This window comes from Eurytemora carolleeae, unplaced genomic scaffold (assembly GCF_000591075.1).
Source record: "Eurytemora carolleeae unplaced genomic scaffold, Eaff_2.0 scaffold788, whole genome shotgun sequence".
Classification (NCBI taxonomy): Eukaryota; Metazoa; Arthropoda; class Copepoda; order Calanoida; family Temoridae; genus Eurytemora; species Eurytemora carolleeae.
In genome coordinates this window covers 43,940-55,536 of record NW_019396678.1, presented here as the reverse complement: position 1 = coordinate 55,536, position 11,597 = coordinate 43,940, and positions in this window count along the sequence as shown.

Below are 11,597 nucleotides of genomic sequence, written 5' to 3'. Positions count from 1 at the left end.
TGTATAGTTTAGTATGTTAGGTTTGAATTGGTGAATGTATAGTTTAGTATGTTAGGTTTGAATTGGTGAATGTATAGTTTAGTATGTTGTTAGTTAGGTTTGGATTGGTTGCTGTATAGTTTAGTATGTTGTTAGTTTGGTTTGGATTGGTGACTGTATAGTTTAGTATGTTGTTAGTTTGGTTTGGATTGGTTGCTGTATAGTTTAGTATGTTGTTATGTTTGGTTTGTAAGACTAGAATCTGAATGTTGTTGTCTCTGTTCTAGGAGATACATGGAGTAAGGATCAAGTTTATTCAAAATATGCATGTTAGAACTCATTAAACCTGCATAGACATGATTATACATGACAATATATACTTAAACAAACACACAAATATACATATCATATATATATATATATTATTACATATATTAAATATTGTACAATGTACATTTATCTATATATAAAACGTTTTAAAGGTTTATAAAGACAGTGCATGAATAGTTGGATCCTATATAAAGTTACCAGATTGGTAGTCACCAGTCATGACACTTGGAATAGGATGCAAAGCTTACTTTGAATAAAGGACATTGAGATTCATTTTTAAAAGCTTTTAAAAGCATTTGGTACCACGCTCAGCAGTCTTAAAGTTAGATGGTTAACTCTCTACTATTGTGGATAAAACAATCTCCCTTAGTATGTATAGTATGATGGTATATTAATCATATACTACCTTAGTTTGATTTTTTTGACTGCTCTTCAGTTTTATTGTTCACTGCTCTTTAGTTTGATTGTTTTACTGCTCTATGGTTTGATTATATGACTGCTTTTTAGTTGGATTGTTTAACTGTTCTTTAATTTATTATTTGAATGCTCTTTAGTTTGATTCTTTGACTGCTCTTTTATTTTGATAATTTGAATGCTTTTAAGTTTGATTGTTTGACTGCTCTTAAGTTTGATAATTTGAATGCTCTTTAGTTTAGTTGTTTGATTTTTTGCCGCCACTTTCATATTTGACTCATTGTTTGATTTTTCAATTGTTTTTTTTTCTAGTATTAACATTTCTCTGTAGGTCTGTAGTTTGTTTGCTTGGTTCTTATGAAATTCAGTATTTAATATTTTTTTATAGGTTTGAATATGCATTTTCTGTTTATTTGCAGTTCTGTAGTTTGTTTGTTTGGTTCTTATGTGATTCAGTATTTAATATTTCTTTATAGGTTTGAATATGTATTTTCTGTTAATATGTAGATCTGTAGTTTGTTTGTTTGGTTCTTCTGTGATTCAGTATTTAATATTTCTTTATAGNATGAGAAGGACTAAACTAACTTAAATTTCTCTCTACAGAACTCATGTACACCACAAGTACTCAATGACATAAGAACAGCCATGTTCACAACCGACCTAGTTAATCTATATAATAGGAATATCTTTAAAACATCTCTGTACATTTATATCTTTCAAGATGAAAAATGTCGTCTTATGCGCAATCTATCTTAATCTATGAATATTTCTCTATAGGTTTGAATATGTGTTTTCTGTTATTATGTAGGTCTGTAGTTTGTTTGTTTGGTTCTTCTGTAATTCAGCATTTTGCAAGTTTGATCAATCTATATTTCGTAATTTTGTTTGACCCCAGACCTAACACTGAGTGTGCAAAATTATCTTTTTTAACTGTAAATATTTTCCAATTTAGATCTAGAAGCATAATTTAATTCAAAATAATTAAAGGGAGAGTTCCTTCAAAAAACCTTTCATGGGGATTTCTACTAATCTTACTTCTATCTGTTGCGTCTAAAAGGAATAAATTGTTAAAAACGACTCATACAAATTCAGAAATAATACATAAAATATTTTTTTCCATTTTTACCCTTTGTCGCGTTTCGAACGTTTGTCGTTTGACCCTATGTCGTTTAACCCTAGGTCGTTTGACCCTATGTCGGTGAACCCTACAAACAAATAAATATTGTTGATGGTAATTGATTGCATTTTAGAACATGGAAACAAAACAAGTTTTTTTGCATAGTGTAGAATTTAAATAATGAAACAATAAAAATGTAAATTATACATTCTGTTCAGATATTTCAAAATATCACGATTTTTAAAATGGAAAAAATCCAATATTATTAAAAAAAATGCGGGAATTTTTTTTATTAAAACTGAAGGAAACTTGAAATTATCTGTACTTATAGAAGATAAAAATGTTTTCAGTGATTCATGCTTTTCTGTAAATTAGAAAGTGTGCGTTTTGTTCTAAATGGTTGAATATTTTTAAATTATGGATTGTATTGTTTCCAAAGTTGGTATATGTTCCAAAACACGACCAAGATTCAAATTCGTTATATGTAGGATCGAAAATGGAAAAACTTGAATTGTTTCGAAAATGATATGAATTTTTATTGAAAATGAACGACCATTCACAGTTTTGATTTTAGAAAATAAGTAAATAGTGTTAATTGTAGTTATCGTCGTGCTTTATAATATGTTGGAAATAGTTTTTTAAATTGATATTTGCTCTCGGCACAAGAAGAGTTACAAAAACCTAAATCATATTATTTGTGCCCAAACCTGACTCTCAATGTCAGGTTTGGGCACAAAGGCACGGTTTAGAACTTTCTTCCCCTTGATTTGAAACGGCGCCCTTTCAACCTTTGGCTGATAAAGAATGAATAAGATATCCATGTTCTTCGACCTAAAAAATTATTATTTTCCATTGTGATTTATCTTTAAAAGTGACTTACGGTAAAATGTATGCAGAATAAACAACGAGGAAATTTTCCTAATGATCGAAATACTTTTCAAGTTAAAATCTGACATTCCACTCTAATAATGGAGGAATATTTGAAATTACGTATACAGTCCTTTTAACATTTTATTGTAAATTATTATTAAAGCGTGGAAGTATCTATATAGTATAAAGCATATTTATATATACTATGGTTGATAGAAAGATAGAAAAAGACTTCTCATTGCTTGATAATCCGGCATAGAACGTAAATGAAAGAATCATTAATGATTTAGAAGATTTGTAAACGTAAGATTAATGTCTTCATTCAGTTACGGTCATTAGTGATTCAAATTATATATGTACTGAACAATTCATTCTAGTTAAAGATTGAATAATTCATTGTGGGATGAATGAATGCCGCCATCTCTAATTGAATGAATGAATGAATGACTTGTATTGTATATTCATGCTTTATCTGAATGTATGAATAAATCAAATCTAAATCCAACTGACGGAATTAATTAATAACTGCTGGGTTGAAAATAAAAAAAATCAACGAAAAGATCAGATTTTATTATTTTATGTAAGCATATCAATCGCATTTACATTGTTTTGGGAAAAACACGCAAATTATAAACACTAAATAAAGAAAATAATCTGTTTACTATGTACAAAACATGGACATGCCCGATTTACAACGTTGCCCTTTAACCTTTGCATGAGCAAAAACTAATAAGATATTCGTTTTTTATAAATCTAAAAAATTAATAATTTTTCATTTGTAATTTCCTACCGGCTATGTATGGTAGTTGAGCTGAGAAGTTAGAATGTAGTATTGTGGAGAAATTTTTTAGGATTCATTTGAGACATATAAAACGTTTTAATGATGTATAATTACTGAGTTTGAGCGCAAAATAAACTTTAAAAATCATCCATTTAAGTGGTTATGTTTTGAGAATAATTTTTAAAAATGATTCAATAACGAGGTCGAAAAATGTAACAAAAATTCTACAGTAAACTTATTAGATGTTTAGGAACAGGTTGAGAAAATAAAAATAAACTCTTATCATCGAAAAGGAATTGAGTTTTTGCCACAAATTCTGATTTTCTAACCCCTATATCTTTGTGACCCGATGTCGTAGATCTTAGATTTTTCAAACTATGGCTTCTGTTCAAATAGTTGTAGTTTGAAATATCACAGGTTTACACCATCAAATTGCAAAGCTAGAGGGATCAGAAAATTTGAATTTGTGGCTAAAACTCAATTCCTTTCTCCACAATACTACATTCTCAGTTCAACTACCATGCATTGCCGGTCACTCCCTTTAAGTGTTGCGGATGTAGAAGCAACAGACCCAAGGAAGCAAATATAATAAATTCGTTTTGATAGGAAAAATATGACATCTTTCTCACTGATAATTAAAAAGAGGATTGAGGGTACCATTCAAAATCGGACATGTAAGGTTTCTTTTGAAAGATCATTTCAAGTTACGTCGGTAATCCCATTAAATATTTTTTATTATATATAGTTGTGCAATTTCTCATTTCTTTGTTTTATCATTCTTTAGCATTTCAGTCTTTCCAGTTAATGTAGAATAGAATTAAACTTTTGAAATTAAAAAGTACTTATTGTGATTGAAGTCTCATTGTTTCTGTGTCCCCCTGTTTTATCCGAACGAATGTATCTTAAATGTATCTAAGATTGAGTAAAGAGATGATATGACATATCTCCTAGAAGAAGAATGACTGGAGATCTGAACGAGTGTAGATCTGAACTCGGATATTGGCAGAGTTTAACCTCTATACCTGACACATGAACCCTGTCTCCTCTCTAATACTCCGTATTTCAAGTTAATCCCTTAAGGTCGGATACTTGCAACAAAAGCATAAATCTTACAAACCTTAATCCTCACAATCCATTGTTCAATCCACTTTTCTGATCCCTAAACCCATTTTCTTTTAAACTCTTTTTTCTAAATATAGATTTCAAAATCAAAAATGATAATATAAGAAAATATTTGGTGTCAAAGGAACCGAGTTTTTGCCACAAACTCACGATTTCTAATCCTTATATCTTTGCAAACCTTACCTTTAGCTTTTCAAACTTAGATTATTTTATCATAGAAATCATAGTTTGAAATATCAAAGATCTACGGCATTGGGTTCTAGAGAATAGAGATATAGTGATTACAAAATTTGAAATTATTTGCGTCAAAGTGGTTGAAATTATTTGATGTCAACGCCCATGGCTTACATTCAATGATTCTGCGTAACTTAAAATGCATTTTTAAACTTGAACTTGAAAGACGTCACCCAGCGTCTAGATCTTGAAGGATAGATTGAGTAGAGTGCAGTAGGACGAATCCTGATACAAAGGGGAAGATGTATCAGGGATAAGAAACGAACTCGAGGAAAAACTGGGTTGCTTTAGCTCCGCCTGTTCTTAAACCTACACGGAGCAGGATGAAAGCCAGAACACAATCCACATATCCTCTTCAAGATGCATTCATTCAGGTTTAGTTTCCAGGGATAGATATATACTCTACATTTATATCCACATTTATATCTACAAATACATATTTTATTTTTTTAATGTAAAATTTAATTGATTCGTGTTACTTATTATCTAAAACTGTCAAAGCAGTTAAATTGTAAGCAATAATTCAGGATTATTTTTTTTTATTTTGAAATCCGGAAAAACCTGTGAATTTAGTTTGTTAATAAATTGCATCTGTCCTTAAACAGCAAGCTGGTTAGGATTATCCTAATCTCTAGTTAAATAAACTAGATAGATTATATATATATATATATCAGCTCCACCCTAAATCCTTTTTCTTCTTGAAACCAATTTTCTCTTTTTTCTCTTTGTTTTATTTTTCCTGTTCACACCTTTCTTGTTTGATTTTCTGAAATAAAATAAAATGCCTTTCTTTACAGACTTAAAATCTTTAAATAAAAAATGTATATTAAAAAATATTATATTAAAATAATATAAAAAATATTAAAAAACGTCTGTTTTCTAGAATTTAACTCATTGTTTGAATGAGAAAATATATTTTAAAATCTACCGATTAAAACAAAATCTGCGAAATTGGTTTTATGTTATTATTATTAAATTTAAATTTTTAAAAAGATGTATCTGAACGATACAGACTAAAAAATACAGAGAGTGTTATATATTGATACAGACTTTTATAGGTAATTTTATTTTATATCACACATGCAAGCTAATAATTCAATATCCAAGATGGATAAAACTTAATGAGTCTGAACACAATTATTAGTTTCCAACCCACGGAAAAAATGTAACTATAGAAACACAAAAATCTTTTAAAAATCAAGGACATGGAACTGGAAAGCTAAAGAAAAACCATTTTATGGCTGGTAATCAGCATGGAAACATCCATGTCAAATAGTTCTCCGATTTTTATGGAACAATAATTATTGGTTGTTTGTATTTTTAAAAGTTACACTCTAGCATTTCTAGTTAATGGAGTCTTTACCAAAAAGTATTATAATCTTTGCAATCTGAGGGGGTAAACCTTTGATATTTCAAACTGGATCAAAATGCTTCCAGGGTATAGTGTGTGATATGTCAAAGTTATTCCGAAAAAAGACCTGAACACTAGCCAAAAAAATCTAGTTTTCTAATATTGCATTCTAATGTCATAGACCTTTGATATTTTAAACTCGAAAAAGGATCAAAAACTATTTTTTAACAATTTATTGCTATTCACTGAATACAAATGGTGGACTGAAAACTGTTAACTTGACAAAAAAAAACATGTTCAACGTGTAAAATTCTAAAATATAATTCTGTCTTCTCGTTATATAATAAGTATAGTTAAGCATAGATGTAAATAATCATAATTGCCGAACCTAATTTTGAAAAATCGTGCCTAATTATTTTTATAAACTACACTCAGAAATAATAATAATGCATGTTGTTAAATACATTGTGTCCATATACACTAGTGCATATTTACATGCATGTATATATATTGTATATGGTCTAAATATGCTATATCATGATATAAAAATGTCAGCTGTTGATAAACTGTGTTTACAATATAAATACATGACTTCCTGATATGTTTATCAATTTGAGCTGCACTAGGTTATCTCACTTCTATTGATTAGGGGTTCAATGGATGGATACTAGGTGAGATAAGTACACGGAGAAAAACCCTCGGATAGGTTCAAACATACAACCCGGAGCAGAGGATTTAAGAATAACCCGAGATGAGATTTAGCCAAATATTTACAATAATGGAGACACACATATTATAGAATCATTACTCAAACCTGATTCAATCTTGAAATCTAGACTGGGGGGTGAAGCTAGTTTATTGTTGGACGGGTTGGAAACTAGACTGGGAGGTGGAGCTAGTTTATTGTTGGACAGGTTGGAAACTAGACTGGGAGGTGGAGCTAGTTTATTGTTGGACGGGTTGGAAACTAGACTGGAGGATGGAGCTAGTTTATTGTTGGACAGGTTGGAAACTAGACTGGAGGGTGGAGCTAGTTTATTGTTGGACAGGTTGGAAACTAGACTGGGGGATGGAGCTAGTTTATTGTTGGACAGGTTGGAAAATAGACTGGGAGTGGAGCTAGTTTACAGGTTGGAAACTAGACTGGGGGTGGAGCTAGTTTATTGTTGGACAGGTTGGAAACTAGACTGGGAGTGGAGNTATGTGTCGTCGTTGTAATTTCAAGTAACTCTTGAATTCAAGAGTGGCATACTGTAAACCAATAAATCTGACCAATAATGTAGATAATATCCTTCTTATTCTTTATTCCGACATTTTCCTGTTAAGTCTCTGTAACAGAGCGAACCCAAAATTGAAAAAACTAATTTTCAAAGTTAAATACATGGATATCTTATTTTTTTATCAGACAAGCTTTTATGGGGTACCGTTGTAAATTGAACAAGCAAATACATTTAAAATTGGAGGGTCACTTGAAATTACATCTACAGTCTCTTTATAAAAAGCGTAACTTAAAAAAAACAAGAGGTCCTCAGAATTATTTTTCTATATCAAAATGCATAACATGATATTGTGCTTAAATACTTTAAAGGCTTGCAGTTTAGTAAATTAGCAAGTTTACTAATTAGTTGAAACTAAAGTTAATATTTCTAAAGTAATCTTCATTTTACCAAATACAAGAGCAGTGCTTCAAGATAAATTGAATACAATTTAAACCTAAAACAAAGACAAGTATCTAAATATTACTCCGGATACAGGTGTGTCTGTGTAACCCCAATCATCGTGTAATTTTGCTAAAATTCAACAGATTTAACGGGTTTGCATGGTTCGCATGTTATTTACTGCACTTCATCGCTGCTGTATTACTCTATACCCTGAGCTAGAGTAGTGAGTTGTTTTTAAACCTACCCTGAACTAGAGTAGGAGTTGTTCCTAAACCTATCCTGAACTAGAGTAGGAGTTGTTCTTAAACCTATCCTGAGCTAGAGTAGGAGTTGTTCTTAAACCTACCCTGAACTAGAGTAGTTAGTTGTTCTTAAACCTACCCTAAGCTAGAGTAGGAGTTGTTCCTAAACATACCCTGAACTAGAGTAAGGAGTTGTTCTTAAACCTATCCTGAGCTAGAGTAGGGGGTTTACTTAAACTTATACAGAACTTGAGTAAGGTGTTGTTCTTAAACCTATACCCTGAACTAGATAGATAGATAGATAGATATATATTTCGGCTAACATTATAATAAATAAATTTTACATTTTATAATTTTTTACTAAACAATTATTAGCCAGGGCTACAGCCTAACCATTTCTGGTTGTTTTGATTGGCTGGCCCTCCAAAGTTTTATAGATACATTTTATTTTTTAAAATTAACAAAAAACGAATACATTACACAATTCACAAAGTAACTTTTAAAAAAAGGGAAAAAAAGAAGGATGGGTGAATAGCAAAGGGAAAAAGGGAAGAGAAGGAGAAACTAGAATAGTGAGTTGTTCTTGAACCTACCCTGAGCTAGAGTAGGGGATTGTTCTTAAACCTACCCTGAACTAGAGTAGGGGGTTTACTTAAACTTATACTGAACTTGAGTAAGGTGTTGTTCTTACCTATACCCTGAACTAGAGTAGTGAGTTGTTCTAAATCCTATCCTGAGCTAGAGTAGGGGGTTGTTCTTAAATCTATCCTGAGCTAGAGTAGGGGGTTGTTCTTAAACCTATACCCTGAGCTAGAGTAGGGTATTGTTCTTAAACCTATACCCAAAGCTAGAGTAAGGGGTTGTTCTTAAGCCAACCCTGAACTTGAGTAGGGGGTTGTTCTTAAACCTACCCAGAGCTAGAGTAGGGGATTGTTCTTAAACCAACCCTGAGCTAGAGTAGGGGGTTGTTCCTAAACCAACCCTGAGATAAAGTAGGGTGTTGTACTTAAACCTACCCTTAGCTAGATTATGGGGTTGTTCTGAAACCTATACCCTGAGCTAGACTAGGCAAACTACGTTCTATATGCAACCCTGTATTCTGAGTAAGACCATTTGATTTCTTTACTCACAAACAATGAATTATGTGTAATAGGTACTGTTGTATTTTACAATGGACTAGACTAGGGTACTGTATACAACTTTATACCCTGAACTATGTAGATAAGGTCCTCGGGGCTATATTTAATCCTACAATTTGAGCTAGATGTTTGAACTATATTCAACTTCATACCATGCATTCAACCCTATACCATGAGCTATAGTATACTAATCTATTTAGTCCCAGACTTGTAGTTAGTTGCCTAAGTACTGTTTTCAACTCTAAACCTTGTGCTTACTAGTATTCAACCCGACACCATGAACTGGACTAGGTGCAATATTTAACCCTATACACTGAGCTTCATATTGTGTGGTATTCAACCCTACATGAGCTGAATCAGGTTCTGTGTTTAACCCTATACATTGATCTAGACCATGTTCTGTATTTTTCCCTAAACCTTGAGCTTGGTTCTGTATTTAACCCTATACCCTGAGCTTGGTTCTGTATTTAACTCTTTACCCTGAGCTTGATTATGTTTACTCACTACTCAACCCTAAAACCTAAAATATACTTTTGAGTCAGAATTGTATTCAATCCTGTACCCTGAGACAGACGAAACTGTACCTACAGACCTGAGCTAAAACTAATCCATGATGGACCAGGATAAAATTGTAATTTTAGGGTTTTCTTCATAAATATAATTTGTTTATTACACCTTCACGCTTCTCTCTGTTATAAACTGTTATAAACCTGATATCCATGAAGAACATAAACACGTGCTGAGATCTTCCTTCTCTAGGTTTATCCCACACAAACCGTTCTCTACCAATCCAGACAAACTGCCATCTTCGATACAAACTCTGACTCATTATTCATTATGGCTAATAAATTGATAGTAAATTGATAATAAATTGATAATAAATTGATAATAAATTGATAATAAATCAATAATAAATTGGATGGTAGTGTCCGATTTACAACGGTACCATGAAAAGCTTTGTATGATGAGGAATGAGATTTAATGTTTAATTTCCAAAAAATTTAATTTTTTAATTGTAGTTTCTCTATAGAAGTAACTTGTGAATATCTGCTACAAAAACGAGAAAGAAAACTGTCAGAACTGAACACTCTGTAAGTTAGATCAAGGTTGTAAATCGGACCAACACCTCTTGAATCAAGGGACACTCGTAATTAAAATTACGTAATTACAAATACGAAAAAACATTATGTGATAAATATAGCTCTGCTACACTCTCAATTAAGCTTTCGGTGTGTACGGCAATGATTTGCAGTACCATGGCCAAATAGTAGAGTTTAGTGAATACTTGCTAAATCAGAACCTATTTAGTCATACCTTGAAATATCATTGTCTGTAATCCAGATCTAGAAAATGAAGGTATTATTTTGGTATGTTAAACAGGGTTCCTGTATAGTGTATCCTTCCATGTTGTAAAAAAGTTTATTGTCCATTCAAGCAAAACCTAGTTCAACCCAAGGTTAAAATGCAAGGAAAGTTATTTTACAGGTGTAGGCATTTTTCGTACTGCAGTGTACTGTTTCTGGGCGTAATGTAAACACAATATGGATGTCACAGCCTGACATGGGATCCATCTTTCACATAAAAAATCAATGAAATATTCTGGTCATAGGAAAATATTATGTGAATTATCAAAATTTTCAAAATTCAATGCTTTTATCCTCCTCGGATACTAAACAAACACATGCATCTATTCTTGTTTACAAATTCCACCCAGAGAGAACATCTATTCTTGTTTACAAATTCCGCCATGAGAGAACTGGTTTCAATATGTACGCAGAGTATACGCAACTGCAATTAACTTTCCTTCCATTATAACCTTGGTTCAACCCGTTTGTTTATACTGTGTTCAAGTGCCCAGTATTTTCCACTATAAATATGTATTTATGATCTGCGCACTGAGCAAGCCAACAGTTAAATTCTCTAAATTCAGATCTGATAATAAACATTATTATCATATTGTTTACAAAAATCCACTTCTTTTGAGTAACCTACAGTGAGAACCAGAAAACTGTGGAATATGAAGACGACATTTAACTCGTATTTTTTTATGCTTTGTTACAACGCAAATGGTTTTACTATAATAAAGTACAGGGTTACCCACAAATGAGACTTCAAAGACGACTGTACGGAATTTATACTGTCTCCTAGCCTTTATGATTCTCTGCATCTGTAAACCTGTTTTTTTGCGAAATCATTAAAAAAAACAATAAAAAGACTTTCTTCAAGGAAGAAAAGACTTAATTTCACATTTGAATCATCGTATTTAAAGAATTTTAGGTCGTCTTTGCGGCCTCATTCTTCGTGGGACCCTGTAGATAAAAATCACTAATTGAATGAAAAGGTTTGTGAACACTGCC